Source organism: Ranitomeya variabilis, chromosome 2 (genome assembly GCF_051348905.1).
Source record: "Ranitomeya variabilis isolate aRanVar5 chromosome 2, aRanVar5.hap1, whole genome shotgun sequence".
NCBI classification, from domain to species: domain Eukaryota; kingdom Metazoa; phylum Chordata; class Amphibia; order Anura; family Dendrobatidae; genus Ranitomeya; species Ranitomeya variabilis.
Window position 1 is genome coordinate 427,137,101 of NC_135233.1, and position 16,150 is coordinate 427,153,250.

General features: G+C 44.5%; 1 protein-coding gene and 1 long non-coding RNA gene across 3 annotated transcripts in view; one reads left to right on the plus strand and one right to left on the minus strand.

The window, feature by feature from the left end:
* The window catches only part of CREB3L1 (cAMP responsive element binding protein 3 like 1), a 107,450-nt gene that overhangs the window by 84,483 nt on the left and 6,817 nt on the right, over positions 1-16,150 (minus strand). The gene's annotated exons all lie outside the window — the stretch shown is intronic.
* The window catches only part of LOC143806407 (uncharacterized), a 67,672-nt gene that overhangs the window by 3,309 nt on the left and 48,213 nt on the right, over positions 1-16,150 (plus strand). Inside the window, exon 2 of the long non-coding RNA XR_013221446.1 lies at positions 10,401-10,491. This is a non-coding gene — a long non-coding RNA (uncharacterized LOC143806407). The remainder of the gene's footprint in view (positions 1-10,400; positions 10,492-16,150) is intronic.

A 16,150-nucleotide genomic window follows, 5' to 3' on the forward strand; every position in this document is an offset into this window, starting at 1 on the left:
TAAAATGTAGGCACAAAAAGATCCCAAGTAAGCTAACGAGAGGTAGTGCAAGGTTAGACGAAAGTGATATTGTGATGCGGCTGTAGTGCAGTGTAGCGCAACCTCCACCAGGGTGTGCTGGTGAGGGAAGAGAGGTTGCACACTCAGTGTAGCAACACTGAGCAGCCGCAGAGGTGTCACAGGTAACAAAAGAGTGGTCAGGCGAGCTGAGTCAGAAACTGTCAGGAGCAGAAATACCAGAGATCACAGCAATGCATGTAGTCAGAGACAAGCCAGAAGTCAGAGCGAAACAGGAACGCGGTATCAAAGACGTGAGATGTAAGATGAAGTCAGGGTACAAGCCAGTGAGTCAGAGCTGGTCGGGGAACGTGGTATCAGAGACGGAAAACAAGAGATGGGGTTCAGAGATCAGGCCGAGTCATACACTGTAGGGAAACAACCAGAGGAACACTAAGTCAGGGATAGGGAACGGGTCTCACACAAATACGGGAAGTCAGAGGCAGAAGGATGTCTAGGGTATACAGGTCAGCTGCTCTAGCCTAGAAGCATGAACTATCACTGACGCTGGCCAGCAGACTGCAGAGGACTGAAAAAGCCCAGCCAGCTCCAAAACGAGGCAGAGGGGATTAACCCTCGCATGACCAGTCCAGAGAGAGGATAGCAGAAAACAAACCCCTGAGTGGATCATGACAAATATGTCCGGGAGGCCATATTGCTTGTGGGAAGACCAATTTATTCCTAAAGAACCAGTGACTAATACCCATGGCTCCATAGTTCTCCGTACTTTGGCCATCAGTTGCCAGGTTGACATAATTGCGCCTATATTTGTTCACGCTCTTGATCCATGTTGTTGGCTGAATCCACTAGTCCTTAGCATTATGCTAGTAACTCCTTGTGGTTCTTTTGGCAAAAAAATAGCTTATAGGGGTATTCCAGTCTCCAAAAATAATCGCTTATCCAGATAATTTTTAAATCTGCGTGGGTGCTGCTTCTGGAATCAGCAGGATGGGAGCTTAATGTCGTCCCTTATTCACCTGGCTCTATGGCCATGGTCAGGAATGGAGAGACCATATGTGCCCCACAGCTCCATTCATTGTCTATCTTCATCAGTGCCATAAGTAATTAATGGAGGACACATGCAGATCCAGCTCCTTGTTTCCGTTCCTCCTAACCATGGGGAGAATAAGGGACAGTATGACCAGGGTAGAATGAGGGACACAAATCTAAGGTGATAATTTTTCGTAATAACAATACCTCTTTAGGTATGGTGCTGGTTACACAGTAGTAGGGGTCCGTGCAATCAGCTCCATTCCCACTGTCAAGCTTTCTAGAAATGGCGGCTATCTCCCTTGCATTTACATCTTTATAAAGTGGTGCAAGACCTGTTACACCCTGTTATGACAGTTTTGGTTGGTATCCCGTGGTTGGATGATACATGATGGGATGCCCCTTTATACTCTGTGTCTAGAGCCTTTTGTTTATTACCACCTGCCAGTAAAGGTGTATCTTTAGATTCTATAGCCCCAATGTAAAATCTGTAACATGGCCCACACCTACGATGTGCCATTTATTGGACACCTACGATGTGCCATTTATTGGACGCCTACGATGTGCCACTGATTGGATGCCTATGATGTGTAATTTATTGGATGCGTACGGTGTGCCATTTATTTGACGCCTACGATGTGCCATTTAATGGACACTTACGATGTGCCATTTATTGGACAAATATGATGTGCCATTTATTGGACGCCTACGATGTGCCATTTATTGGACGCCTACGATGTGCCATTTATTGGACACCTACGATGTGCCATTTATTGGACGCCTACGATGCGCCATTTATTGGACGCCTACGATGTGCCATTTATTGGACGCCTACGATGTGCCATTTATTGGACACCTATGATGTGCCATGTACTAAACACTTATGATGTGCCATTTATTGGATGCCTATGATGTGCCATTTATTGTACACCTACGATGTGCCATTTATTGTATACCTACGATGTGCCATTTATTGGACACCCTCAAGAACTACGGCTGGGTGTCACTACCTCTTCATCTCATCCTGTATATCTATGCCTCAGCTACCAAATCCTACAAATCAGACCTTTACTATATGTCCACTGGACAAGCCACAAAAGTCTACTTTTTGTGATGAGTGCAAGGATATACGATTAGTTATAACTGCAATGGATTTGGAGTAGGGGGTGAGTCATGTGCATTTAATATATTTGTTAAGCCCTTAATAGGTCTACAGAAGATTCTGCAGACACAAATGGTAGCAAGTGCTTACATAAATAATCAATTACGGCAATTAGGGAATTATTTCTGGTAGTTGGAAATCGGTCTCATCAGTCCATAGAGAAGGAAAGTGTTCAAGACATTTCTGTGCAGTAGATTATCACGTATGTTATGGTATTAGGGTGGCCATACACATTAGATGAATGTCTCCCAAACCCGTTGATTTGAGAGGGAGTGGTCGACAATCCAATGCATATATATGGTGTTGTCCATGGGAGGTGTTGAAAGACAGAAGGATAAGGCATGCTGAAATTCAACAAGCCCAATCCTTTTTTTTTTTTGCAGTTTGCAAGTGGGCACATGTCCTCTACCTGCCATTAGTGAATGGAAACATTTTTGGATTTAGAGACTGAAAACATGTCCTGGAACGTCTATCTTGTCGTGACAACAGTACCGAACCCTTTGCCTGGCAGACAGCTATTTATCTAGATGCCCCATGTACATTCACACTTGATTCGAGCAGACCTATATTTGTCCTGTATGGGGAAAGCTGAGTAAAGTGCTACCAGACACCTCTGGTGATGACCAATATCTCGGGAAAATGCAAGAATCACCTGAACCTTATCTTCCCTAACATCTTCAATTTGAGAAGAGTCGAGGTGCCCAATGAACATGAGACGGAGTCCTGCAAAAGCCATTGGGTGTGGATGTCATTAATGTGAAATGAGTATGGGGTCTTTATAACTTTAATCATAGCATCTAAATGCCAAGGACTCATGCACATGGTAGAACGGTTTGCGCCTTAACAACCATGCATAGAGACAATTTTTCATGGTGTACATTAGGATTGTCTACTGTTCAAGAAACAAAAAAAAGGATGTTATGGAGGGAGGCACTTCTATCTTTGAAGGACCCAACTCATGTATGCATTACATAGATGGCCCATTGGCTCGTAGTGAGTGGTTGGAACACGTGGCAATAACAGCCAAAGGGAACCTCAGTGATCAACTCTTTGTCAAGAGATCTGTCATGTGTGAAATGGTTGTCCAAACCAGGTGACCCATGTAACGATCACTGTTTACCAAAAATAGCTGTCATGTGACAGCTATTTTTCTTGACTCCTCCATTTATATGGATGCTCATCTCAGCAGAGCATGCATCTGTTTTCAAGGCGAGATTGAAATAAGTCAGACCCCTTCTGCAGTCTCAGGAAAGTTGGGACACTTCCATACATATTAGCTCGTCAGTCAATCCCCTCAAAATAATCCAGTTGCATGGAGTTTCCTCTAAAAAGTATGGACACGTTGAGACCCTCTAGGTGATCTCCAAACTGGGAGATAATTACTCATGGCAGAAGGCGAGATCCAAATTCTATGAGCATATCTATTATCCGATAGCTTGTTTAATTTGCTAAGTTTGCCAAGTCTTCCACGCAACCACAACGCTGCAAAAAATGTGAACTCAGCAGATAATAAAATCTAGGATATTCTTCCAGTAGTTGTCCCATCTGTGGATGTTTTTGATTTTCGGGTCGTAGGTACCGTGATCATACAGGCACGAGTGGCTGTCATGTCTAGAATGTGGTCAGTAAGAAGCATCTGTCTTGCAGCTGCCCCAAAATCGGTGAGTCAAATCAATTTTACTATAAGCAGTGATAGAATTGTAAATGAGGGCCAACTTTTTGTAGTCATCTGAGGCCAATTCTAAATTCGAGAGTGTAGATCCAGACAATTGGTCTGTCCTGGTGAGTATTCCATTATTGACCTATTGATATGATAAAAGATAAAAGGTGACATTGACAAAAGTGATACTTTATATTAGACCTAGGGTAAGCCGCAGGCAATTTTGCCAAAACTGAACTTTTAGACTTAAAAGGATTTTCTGGAATTACATCAGTGGCTCATGTTTGGCAAAGACCAATTTGTGATCAGCGGGAGTCTGTCCACCCTTGATGCAGGCCGAGCAGTTTGCACCAAGAAAAATCGCATACATAGTCGAGCCATTACACCTGGAAAAACACTGATGGCCCCATATGCTTTGCTGATCTTGGTGTCCCAAGTGTCAGGGACCTATTAATTAGAGATAGGTGATCTATTTAGCAGGGGGACAACAATCCAAAATGTACAAGTCAACCTACTGAAAAATAGGCGAGACAGGTCTTACATCTATCTTGAGAACTGGCTCCGAAATGTCCCGTTAGATTGGATTGGCGATTGTTCATATATAGCCACCATTCTATACCAATGGGGCATTTCTTGAGTAGGCACAGCCTCTTAACTTTTTTCATATAATGCGATATGTCTATAGATTGCATTGGTGGGGATCTTTAAGCCCCTCAAAAATCACAAGCATGAGGGGTGGAAGCAACATGACTCTGGAGTTGAAGTGAGATTTCTTAAAGGAGTTCTCCTGGACTATCAGTTGGAAAGACCATCGATATCAGCGAGGTGGGACTCTCAAACCCACCACTGATCAACTGATTAAAGGAGTCACATGTGCTTCATTGTTTATCAGGCAGAGCTTAATACTTTTAGTAGTTACACTCCCAGTTACGTGAATAGGATCAAGCCACTGCAAAACGTAAGGAGCTGTGCATGAAGGTGACGTAGCCCATTGAATCAGCAGATCAGAGAAGGTGCTGAGAGTCTGACCCAAACTTTTCAAAGATCCATGGCTATCCTGAGAATTGGCCATGCATTTTGCACAGCTAGACACCCCCTTATAGCAATGTTTCTCCAGACCTCCTCTTTTCATTCAAGCCTTAGGTTTTGCCATGAGTCCAATGTGAAATCCCCAGCGAGTATCGCAGGTGCCGTGGAGATACATTTCAGATGCCGTGTGGAAATGTAGAATTACATGCTGGATATTCCAAAGAATATCATGTAATACAGGACCAGAATGGGTCTGCTTTCTGTTAGTGACTTTCCGCTCTAGCTAATATATGGGGGTTTCCAAAGGGGAGAGTCCCATCTATGACTATAGGGCATGTGGAAGGGATTGTCTTGATGATATGGAACTGTACACTGCACATGGCACCACTATTTTGTGACATAGTACAAACGAGTTACAGATGCAAATATACTGTGTCGAATCATTGGCTCAACAATTTTACAATCAGAGAAAATTGTAAATGTGTATGGGGGTTCACAAACTGTTTAGCAAAGAACAGACTAATGTGAACAAGTCAGCATGCACCAACCGAGGTTATTATGGTCTGTATACATTGTGTCAGTGACATCAGTATAAATAACATTACTATGCCTATTAAAACCAAAAACTAAAGATGTCATCAGTACTTTATTATTAAAACATAAAGGGTTTATGGGGGATGGGAGCATCATTATTTCAGCTCGTTCTTAATAAAACTTCACTGTAACTGGAAAGTTTCTAAAAAAGTTTCTCCAAGACTCACTAACTTCCCAGGCAGAGCCCCGGCATCATTAAATAGACTTTAACTGAGCAGACATAATTGTTTAGGATCATCTCCATGCATGAGTGCATCGGCCCAGTTTGGTGGGAGGCTGGAGACTCGTTTGAATGACAGGTTTCCGGGACAGAAATATCCTAGAGTTCAAAAGTAATAAGAATTGGAAAGATTTCTCCCGACTGGAGAGAGTGAGATGAGGCAGAGTCGGCAGCAGGTCCAACTGGCTTCAAATCAAAGGGAAAGCAGCTCAGCGCCAAGAAAGTCCAACGTATTTAACCAGAGCAATGTGCAGAATGACTGCAAACTGCTCAGATACTATATTACACAGAAAGTAAGTAGCATAGAGACACCGAGGGGCAAAGAAGAGCCAACACAATGCCAAAGGCTTTCATAAGTTCTAAACTTTTGCTATGTGTACCGGAATGGGTACATGCCATGCCTCTAGGGGAACCTGCACTATCGTTGATGAACATGTCCATGAATATACTTTGATGTAATTTTAAGTAGGGGTACAAGCAACCCAAAATCTCTGAAAAGAAACCTGGCTCAGACTGGACCCCTGACCATCTACATAGGTAGTAATCCTTTTCTTGGCCAGAGTGGTGCAAATGGTGCACTTTGCTCTTATTGTAGAATGCCTACATACTTTTGGCATGGCTCAAGTTTTAGAAGCAAAATGGTCCAAGGGTCTGCACTTGTTTATGACTGCAATGTGTGGTGGTAAGCTACAAAACCCAGGGTTCCTGATTCTGTAATGGTGGCATAGACGTGGATAGCCATATTTAAAGGATTGTCTTAAAAGTTAGCAGCAGTGTTCCCCAACTCTGGTCCTCAAGAGCCACCAACAGGTCATGTTTTCAGGATTTCCTTAGTATTGCAATACTAAGGAAATCCTGAAAACATGACCTGTTGGTGGCTCTTGAGGACCAGAGTTGGGAAACACTGTGCTAGAGGATCGATTGATCGTCCTAGGTCTTGCTCCCAGCCACAGGCTGTATTCACCAGGGTGCCACAACCGGCCAGGCATTCCTGCTGCAGTGGCTGATGCAAGGAAAGGTATAATTATATGATGGCCGCTTGGATGAACATCTGTCCATGTAACATAATGATGGCATGTGTTGACCTCATGAGAAAACAGTCTATCCATTAAAGAGGTGCTGTAGACTACTAGAAATGATCTCTTTTTGTTAGAAGGGTTTACCATAATAAGTTAATCATGGGGTGCCCAGTTACCTTGATGCCTAAGGGGATTCAAGCAAAAACTGTTCAGTATCTTTACAGCAGCCCCACAGGAGAAAAGGGGTATTACACATTGCCTATGAACATCAGCTGTGGCTTGTGTAAAGCATGGACGTTTGGTCCTCCGGAATAAGCGTTGCCCTTTGAAGCCGTACTGTTAGCAGAGGGGGATCTGGAATAGGAGCCTCATTTATTAAATCCCTAGTGATGTATTAGAAAATGGGTTTAGTAAACCAGTAAGCCAAGCGAACATCACAAAAACAGAAGACCAAAAAAGAAAAGCGGAATTGCTGTTTGTTTATTTTTCGAAATTCTACCTCACTAATTTTTCGCCTGGTGGTCTCTAAATTATATGGCAAAATGGTGTTATTAAAAACAATAACTCGTCCCACAAAAAAACAAGCGCTAATAGGAATATATCTATGGAAAAATAAACAAAGTATAGTTTTTGGAAGACGAAAAAGAAAAAACCAAAGCGTAAAATTACAAATCCCTGTGCCTCCACGAAGTTAAACATCAACTATTTAATAAGGAATTCCCTTTATATTCTGTGCATTTAATCTACAGATGGTGATAATAATGACAACATCGAACAAATGTGTTGTGTCAATTGCGTTTTAGTGATCCAGACCTCAGGCGCGCAGCCTGGACGGCTTTCCTTGCGCTGGGTACCAGGTACACCAGTGATATCACAATAATATTGGTGTCAGCTGTTTTGTTGTAAGCTGCAGACAGGTCTCTGTCCATGGTCCAGTTTCATGTTCGCGTGACTCATAGGGAATCCTGCTCCTCCAGCCAAAAGATGTAACTAAAAAATGTTTTATCAGCGTCTCAGCTGCAGAATCTGTCGAGGACTGGTATGTGAACGAACACGAAATCTAGGACCCCAAGCGTTTAGTAGTTTTCTGGACCTTTAGGTCCTAAACCATGGAGGCACGTGTTACAGAGAGAGAGAAGACCGATCCTCCAGAGAGTGGGCTCAGATCCAAAAGACTACACAAGATGGACAGTATTATAGTAGCTATATTCTTGTATATAGGTTGTATATAGGGGCTGTATTATACAGTGCCTTGAAAAAGTATTCATACTCCATTAAATTTTTCACATTTTTTCACTTTACACCTCCTTCACATGTCCTGGTGATTCCTGTACAGGAAAAAAAAACAGTACTGGTGAGATCCGTGGTCCGTGTGTACTTATATGACATCCATGTGCCGTCCATGTTTGCTGTCCGTGTGTCCATGTGCCGTCCGTATGACACATCCTGGCTCCTGAGAAAAGCAGTACCGTTTGCACTGATCCCAGGTGACCAGGAGACAATGGTGGGAGTTGCCACAGGGTAAGCGGAAAGAGCTAGGCTAAGCACCAGATTTGGAGCATCTTATGGATGCGTAATTTCTGGGGCGGCTGGAGGCTGATGTTAGTAGCCTAGTGGGAAGGGAATATCTCTGACCCCTTCCCAGGCTATTAATATCAACCCACAGCTGTCGGTTTAGCCTTTGCTTGTTTGAATTTATAGGCGCACCCTACCTCATTTTCTTTCTGGGGTCCCCCTTAAATTCACCAATAAAGGCTAAGCAAATAGCTTTGAGCTGTTATGAATAGCCTGTGAAAATTGTGGGTTACTGTCCCGTGCCCTAGATTACTAATAACAGCCCCCCAGCTGTCGGCTTTCCCTCTGCTGGTTATGAAAATTGCGTGGGAGTCCACACCGTTTTTTTTCCCATTTAATTCTTTATTTTACACAGGAGTTACACAGCGCTGAATACTCCCATTATTGTCTCCTGGTTGCGCTGATCTCAGCGCAAACTGTACTGCTTCTTCCCAGGTGCCGGTACATGTCACGCTGATGACACATGAATGTTATCTGTGTGTCATCAGTGTGCATCACACATTTTGTACGTTCTGTGCAAAAGAAACTGATATGTCTGCGGGTTTTTCACACAGACTGTAACTAGGGTTTATTGAATGGCTTTGGATAAGTGCTTATCCTAATAGCTATAGCGCTTACCGAATAGCTGTATCGGTAACCCGGATACCTGGAGCGCTCCCGATAATCAGCTGTCCGGCGCCGCAGCTGCATGTTTCGTGGCTGTGTGATAGTCACAACACATGCATGGACAGCCCAACAAACAAGCTCTCCATGCATGTATTGTGACTGTCACACAGCCAGGACACATGCAGCGCAGAACAGCTGATTATCGGGAGCGCTCCGGGTGTCCAGGATACCCACACAGCTATTCGGTAAGTGCTATAGGTATTTGGATAAGCACGTATCCGAAGCTATTCAATCAACCCTAACCGTAACATGTGCACCCCACCATTGAATACAATGGGTGTGTATGTGTCCGTATTTGCAGCCCTTAAAAAATGGACCGCATACAGACCCAAAAAACGTGCGTGTGAAGAAGGCCTTAAATGTATTTTATTGAGATTTTATGTGACACCAACATTAAGTAGAAAGTATTTGTGAAGTGTAATGGAAATTATACAAGGTTATCTAATTATTTAAAAAATATAAATCTGAAAATGTTGAGGTGTATTAGTATTCAGCCCCCTTTAGTCTGATACCCCTACATTTTAATTCTGAGTGACCAATCTCCTCCAGAAGTCACATAATTATTACATTGCGTCCACCTGTGTGTGATTTATTCTCAGTATAACCACAGCTGTTATGTGAAGGCCTCAGAGATTTGAGAACATTAGTTGACAAACAACAACTTGAAAACCAAGTAACACACCAGACAGATCACGGAGCACTGTAGCCGTCTGTAGCTATGGAGATACATAGGTCTGCATGGGAGATGTAAACACAAAATGGTTCAATCCATCATCCAAAATGGAAGGAGTATGTGGCCTAACTGCAAGCCTACAAAGACATGGCCTAGAAAGACATCCTAAGCAAGAAGAACCCTAATTAGAGAAGCAGCCAAGAGGCCCATAGTCACTCTGGAGGAGCTGCAACGATCCACAGTTCAGGTGGGAGAATCTGTCCACAGGGCAACCATTAGTTGAAAATTCCACAAATCCTGCCTTTATGTAAGACTTGCCATTTTTGAAAACCATATAAAGTCCCATTTACAGTTTGCAAAGAGCCATGTAGGCAACACAGCGAGCATGTGGAAACAGGGGCTGTGGTCAGATGAAACCAAAGAATTTTTGGGGCTAAAAGCAAAAGGCTATGTGTGGTAGAAAACTAACACTGCACATCACCCTAAAAGCACCATGCCCAGCATCAGACGCGGTGGCAGCATCATGCTGGAGGGAGACTTTTCTTCAGCAGGGGCAGGGAAGCTGGTCAGAGGTGATGGGAAGATGTAGATTAGGGAACAGTTGGACGGAAGTAATTCCGCTGGATCAGACGACATGAAGAGTGTGTGCCGTCTGTAGCTATGGAGATACATAGGTCTGCATGGGAGATGTAAACACAAAATGGTAAGAGATTTTTACAGAACTATATTTGAAGCTGCTTCATTTTTCATTTTAGATGCACTAGAGAGCGATTTCCTGCTGCCAGCTGTTTACATCGGACCCCCTGCCCCCACCTGGATTTCAGGACAATAAGAATTAAGCTGCAGGTACTATTAGCGGTGACATCAGTTGTTATGTTTGGCCCAATTAGCCTAATGTAAGTCCTCACACTCCGCGGAGCAGCGAGGCGCCCCATGTAAACATGATGGTAAATGCACCTGTTAATCAGTTCCTGATGAGATCTCACGCGGCGCAGACTTCCCACACTGCAGCGCCGAGCCCTCGCCTGCGTCTGCTGTTTGCATTTAATCAAAAGGACGGTTCAGTCACTCCAAAGGCTCCAGGATATGTGAACCAGGATGGAAAATGTCAATTGTGGGGGAGGAAATGAGAGAAAAGGCAGAGTTGGGAGGTGGGACCATACAGGGATACACAAGCACAAAAACTAAGTAGCAGAAACACAGATATACATTTGTATGTGTATATAGGCCCATACATCACAAGGGACGGATTATGGGAAAATGTCACACAGAGATAAACAGACCCAGACGGTGGCTATAAGAGGGGTGAGAACTGGGCCCTGGCTGCTGGGGCCCCAAAGTCACGTCACACTTTCTTTACATCTCGCCTACATGTTACAGTCATCATTATCATGCAGCGATGTGACCCCAGGTCTCCATTGTATTCCTAAATGACCTCCCCACATGCTCTGCCCTTCTTCCCGCTTCTATAAATATTATTCTGTGAGCCTAAGTGCTGTCTAAGGACCGGGTTCACAATGTGAGGTCTGTTCCTCCGCCATCCAGACTTTCTAGCATTACATATACAGTCCATGCAGTCAGATATCCCATCCACCAATGATTGGAAAGGGTTAATAATTATGTTGGGGGTAAATATTTCTTCATAGGTGGCGCTATAACCTTAGATGACATCAATCAGTCACTACATAGAAGTCAGGTGACTGCGTGGACAGAACGTCATCATTTCCAGTCCCATGGAAGACCACCAAAGACCACTCTAACCGCGTGCATACCCTCATTTCCTCACTTCACAACTATCCCTTCTATTGGGAAGATTTTTTTTATACTTTCTTTTGTGAGTCGGACATAATTGTAGCCAACTAATGTATACGTCTGGTCACAACGTGAAGCCTTACAAATAGTTTTGATTCCAAACTTTCCACCGTTTTTTGTCTACAGTTCCCATGCAGATCCATGGTTCCAGGCAACAAACAAATCCCATGTAGGCTGATCTCATAGTCATAATTCCTGCTGATTTTCAGGAAATAGGGGACTGGAACTATAACTTCAGGACCAAACTATACAGGGTTTGTTTGTCATTGGGAACCATGGAGACACATAGTTCTGCAGAGGAGCTGTAGATACAAAACGGCAGCCCATATGTAAACATTTTCACCCCAGTTAAGGGGTTATTGAAACTTAGATATTATTTGGAGAAATAATAATTATTAGATTGGTGTGAGTCCCACTTGAACTATCAATGATTGTCAGAATGGGGAACCTGTTGCCCCCTTCTCCCCAGCAGCAAGACCACCGCAGGTAGGACACACCAATAATGATGGTCGGGAGCAGCTCTGGGTATCTCAGTGTTAGGCCGGCGTCACACTTAGCGTAAGACAATACGCCACGTATTATACGTCCGTACTACGGCCGTAATACGGAGAAATGTTCCCAAAATAGTGATCCGTAGTCAGGGTGTGTCAGCGTATTTTGCGCATGGCATCCTCCGTATGTAATCCGTATGGCATCCGTACTGCGAGATTTTCGCGCAGGCTTGCAAAACCGACATCTAATGGATTTATGTGCTCAAATGTTCATTAAAACATATATACAGTATATATATATATATATATATATATATATATATATATATATATATATATATATATATGTCATTGAGACACATATATATATATTCTGTATTTAGATTTCATTCAGCGCGATATCTGTGAACAGCCGGTAATTCAATTGCCGGCTTTTCATTTCTCCTGCACAAACCCGACAGGATATGAGACATGATTACATACAGTAAACCATCTCATATCCCCTTTTTTTTTTGCATATTCCACACTACTAATGTTAGTAGTGTGTATGTGCAAAATTTCAGCGCTGTAGCTGCTGAAATAAAGGGTTAAATGGCGGAAAAAATTGGCGTGGGCTCCCGCGCAATTTTTTCCGCCAGAATGTTAAAGCCAGTGACTGACGGCAGATATTAATAGCCAGGAGAGGGTCCATGGTTATTGGCCCCCCCCGGCCACAAACATCTGCCCCCAGCCACCCCAGAAAAGGCACATCTGGAAGATGCGCCTATTCTGGCACTTGGCCACTCTCTTCCCACTCCCTGTAGCGGTGGGATATGGGGTAATGAAGGGTTAATGCCACCTTGCTATTGGAAGGTGACATTAAGCCAGATTAATAATGGAGAGGCGCCAATTATGTCACCTATCCATTATTAATCCAATTGTTGGAAAGGGTTAAAAAACACACACACGCATTATTAAAAAGGATTTTAATGAAATAAACACAGCGGTTGTTGTAATAATTTATTGTTCTCGCAATCCATTTCCAGGCCCTCGCTTGGCAAAATAATAAACGCACAATATACATACCTTCTGATGTCAGATCACGTCCCACAAAGTAATCCATCTGAAGGGGTTAACTAATATTACAGGCAGGAGCTGCGATAAACCACTCGTTCATGCCTGTAATCCCCGGGTGCTGAAAGGAAAGCTGGATCTATACTTACATTCAGTCGCGGTGATGCGCCCTCTGCTGGATGTTCTCATGAACTGCAGCCTGGGAACTTTTTCCCACGCTCCAGGTCATATGAGGACATTCACCAGGGGGCGCCTCACCGCGACTGAAGGAAATGTAGGTCAATGACCTACATTTCCTTCATTCGCCGGGGGATTACAGACACGAGCACCGCTGCATTTAGCAGGGCTCCTGCCTGTAATATTAGTTAACCCCTTCAGATGGATTACATCGTGGGACGTGATCTGACATCAGAAGGTATGTATATTGTGCGTTTATTATTTTGCCAAGCGAGGGTTTGCAAATGGATTGCGAGAACAATAAATTATTACAACAACCGCTGTGTTTATTTCATTAAAATCCTTTTTAATCATGTGTGTGTGTGTTTTTTAACCCTTTCCTACAATTGGATTAATAATGGATAGGTGTCATAATTGACGCCTCTCCATTATTAATCTGGCTTAATGTCACCTTACAATAGCAAGGTGGCATTAACCCTTCATTACCCCATATCCCACCACTACAGGGAGTGGGAAGAGAGTGGCCAAGTGCCAGAATAGGCGCATCTTCCAGATGTGCCTTTTCTGGGGTGGCTGGGGGCAGATGTTTTTAGCCACGGGGGGCCAATAACCATGGACCCTCTCTAGGCTATTAATATCTCCCCTCAGTCACTGGCTTTACCACTCTGGCGGAGAAAATTGCGCGGGAGCCCACGCCAATTTTTTCCGCCATTTAACCCTTTATTTTAGCAGCTACAGTGCACAAATTTTGCACATACACACTACTAACATTAGTAGTGTGGAATATGCAAAAAAAATGGGGATATGAGATGGTTTACTGTATGTAAACCATGTCTCATATCATGTCGGGTTTGTGAAGGAGAAGGAAAAAGCCGGCAATTGAATTACCGACTTTTCACTAACACTGCTGCGTATTTCTCGCAAGTCACACTGCAGGTCCGTGTGGAATCCGTATTTTTCTCGCCCCCATAGACTTTCATTGGCGTATTATTTGCGCAATACGCTGACAAACGCAGCATGCTGCGATTTTGTACGGCCGTTGAAAGCCGTATAATACTGAACCGTAATATACGGCTAATAGGAGCAGCCCCATTGAGAATAATTGTGCCGTATGTAATGCGAGTTTTACGGACGTAGTTTATGCGCTCTTACGTCCGTAAAACTCGCCAGTGTGACGCCGGCCTTAGGGTATGTGCACACGTCAGGATTTTGTCAGGATTTTCTCAGGATTTTGTCAGGCTTTTTCATCAGGTTTTGGAGCCAAAACCAGGAGTGGAACAATTAGACGAAAAGTATAAGGGTATGTTTCCACGGTCAGGAAACGCTGCTTGTTTGACGCTGCGCAGAGCTGCAGCGTCAAACAAGCAGCGTCCAGATGTTCCAGCATAGTGGAGGGGATTTTATGAAATCCCGTCTCCACTATGCGTGGAAACCCGCACGCGGCGGCCCTGCGACTCCGGACATGCTGCGCGTCTTTTCAGATCGCAGCATGTCCGTACACCTTGCGGGGACGCAGCGTCCCCGCAAGGCATATCACAGGGCGCTATGGGAGAGAGCGATCATCCCGGATGTGAAGAGTTAACACATCCGGCATGATCGCGTCCCAGAAAGGGGGCGGGGCTTCGCCGCTGCGGCGATACCGCCGGCCATCCTGAACGTGGAGACTAAGGGTATGTCTCCACGGTCCGTCTGGGGGCCGGTATCGGCGCAGCGGCGAAGCCGCTCGGCGATAAGCCCCGCCCCTTAATGGGACGCGATGGTGCCGGATGTGTACAGTACACATCCGGGATCATCGCACCCCTCGCCATAGGGCCCTGTGATATGCCTTGCGGGGACGCTGCGTCCCCGCAAGGTGTACGGACATGCTGCGTTCTGAAAAGACGCGCAGCATGTCCGGAGTCGCAGGGCCGCCGCGTGCGGGTTTCCACGCATAGTGGAGACGGGATTTCATAAAATCCCCTCCACTATGCTGGAACATCTGGACGCTGCTTGTTTGACGCTGCAGCGTCAAACAAGCAGCGTTTACGTACCGTGGAAACATACCCATAGCCTCATAGAAACATATGCACCATTTCTGCATTTATCACCCACTCCTGGTTTTGGCTACAAAACCTGAGGAAAAAGCCTGACAAAATCCTGAGAAAATCCGGACAAAATCCTGACGTGTGCACATACCCTCATAGAGCTGACTTGAGCAGCAGGATGCATGTTCAACCTGAAGCTCCAATCAACTCTGTCAGCTGGAGGAGAAAAAGAGACACAAGGCCCAAGACTCGTGATCCTCCTAGCCACCGACTTGTAACCAGAGGCGAAAGGGGGATACAAGTCCCCGATCTTGTTATTGGTGGTGGTCCCAATGATGTGACCCACAGCGATCTAACAGTAATCGCCAACGCAGTGGATATTTATTATACAACGCCAATCAGGAGGATGAGATCATAGAGGGCACCATGTCAGAAGAAGCCTACCAGCATATAAAGAGGCCAAAATTGTCACCCATGTGCCATCTCACTATTACGTGCCAGAAAATAAACAATCCCTTTAGAGACGAGTGGGAAAATGTGAGCTTTACCCAAATGAGACTAGATCCACAAGAATGCCCCCAGTGATAAGTCCCGCTGCTCCCATCACCCCAGCAGCAAATGTGGAACACATGAGCGATGCAGCAGAGCCCTTACTGTGAGACAGCAGCACTGTCATTTCTACAGCGGCTGTCATCTGTGAGCATTGATTCACGACCAGAGACAGCATCCAAGCCGTAATACAGATTCCAAGGAGCAGAACGAATAATTAGTGACAACCACAAGCACATTATATCATTAGATTTAGTTCCTGTCACAGCGGCACATCGGCTTTCTCTTAAATCCAACTCGCTGGAACCACAGAGAAAGCGAAAAAGTTCATAATGAAGGATGCTAAAGTGTAGAGACAGCAGAGCTGAGGAGGTGCACACTATCTATATATTATCTATC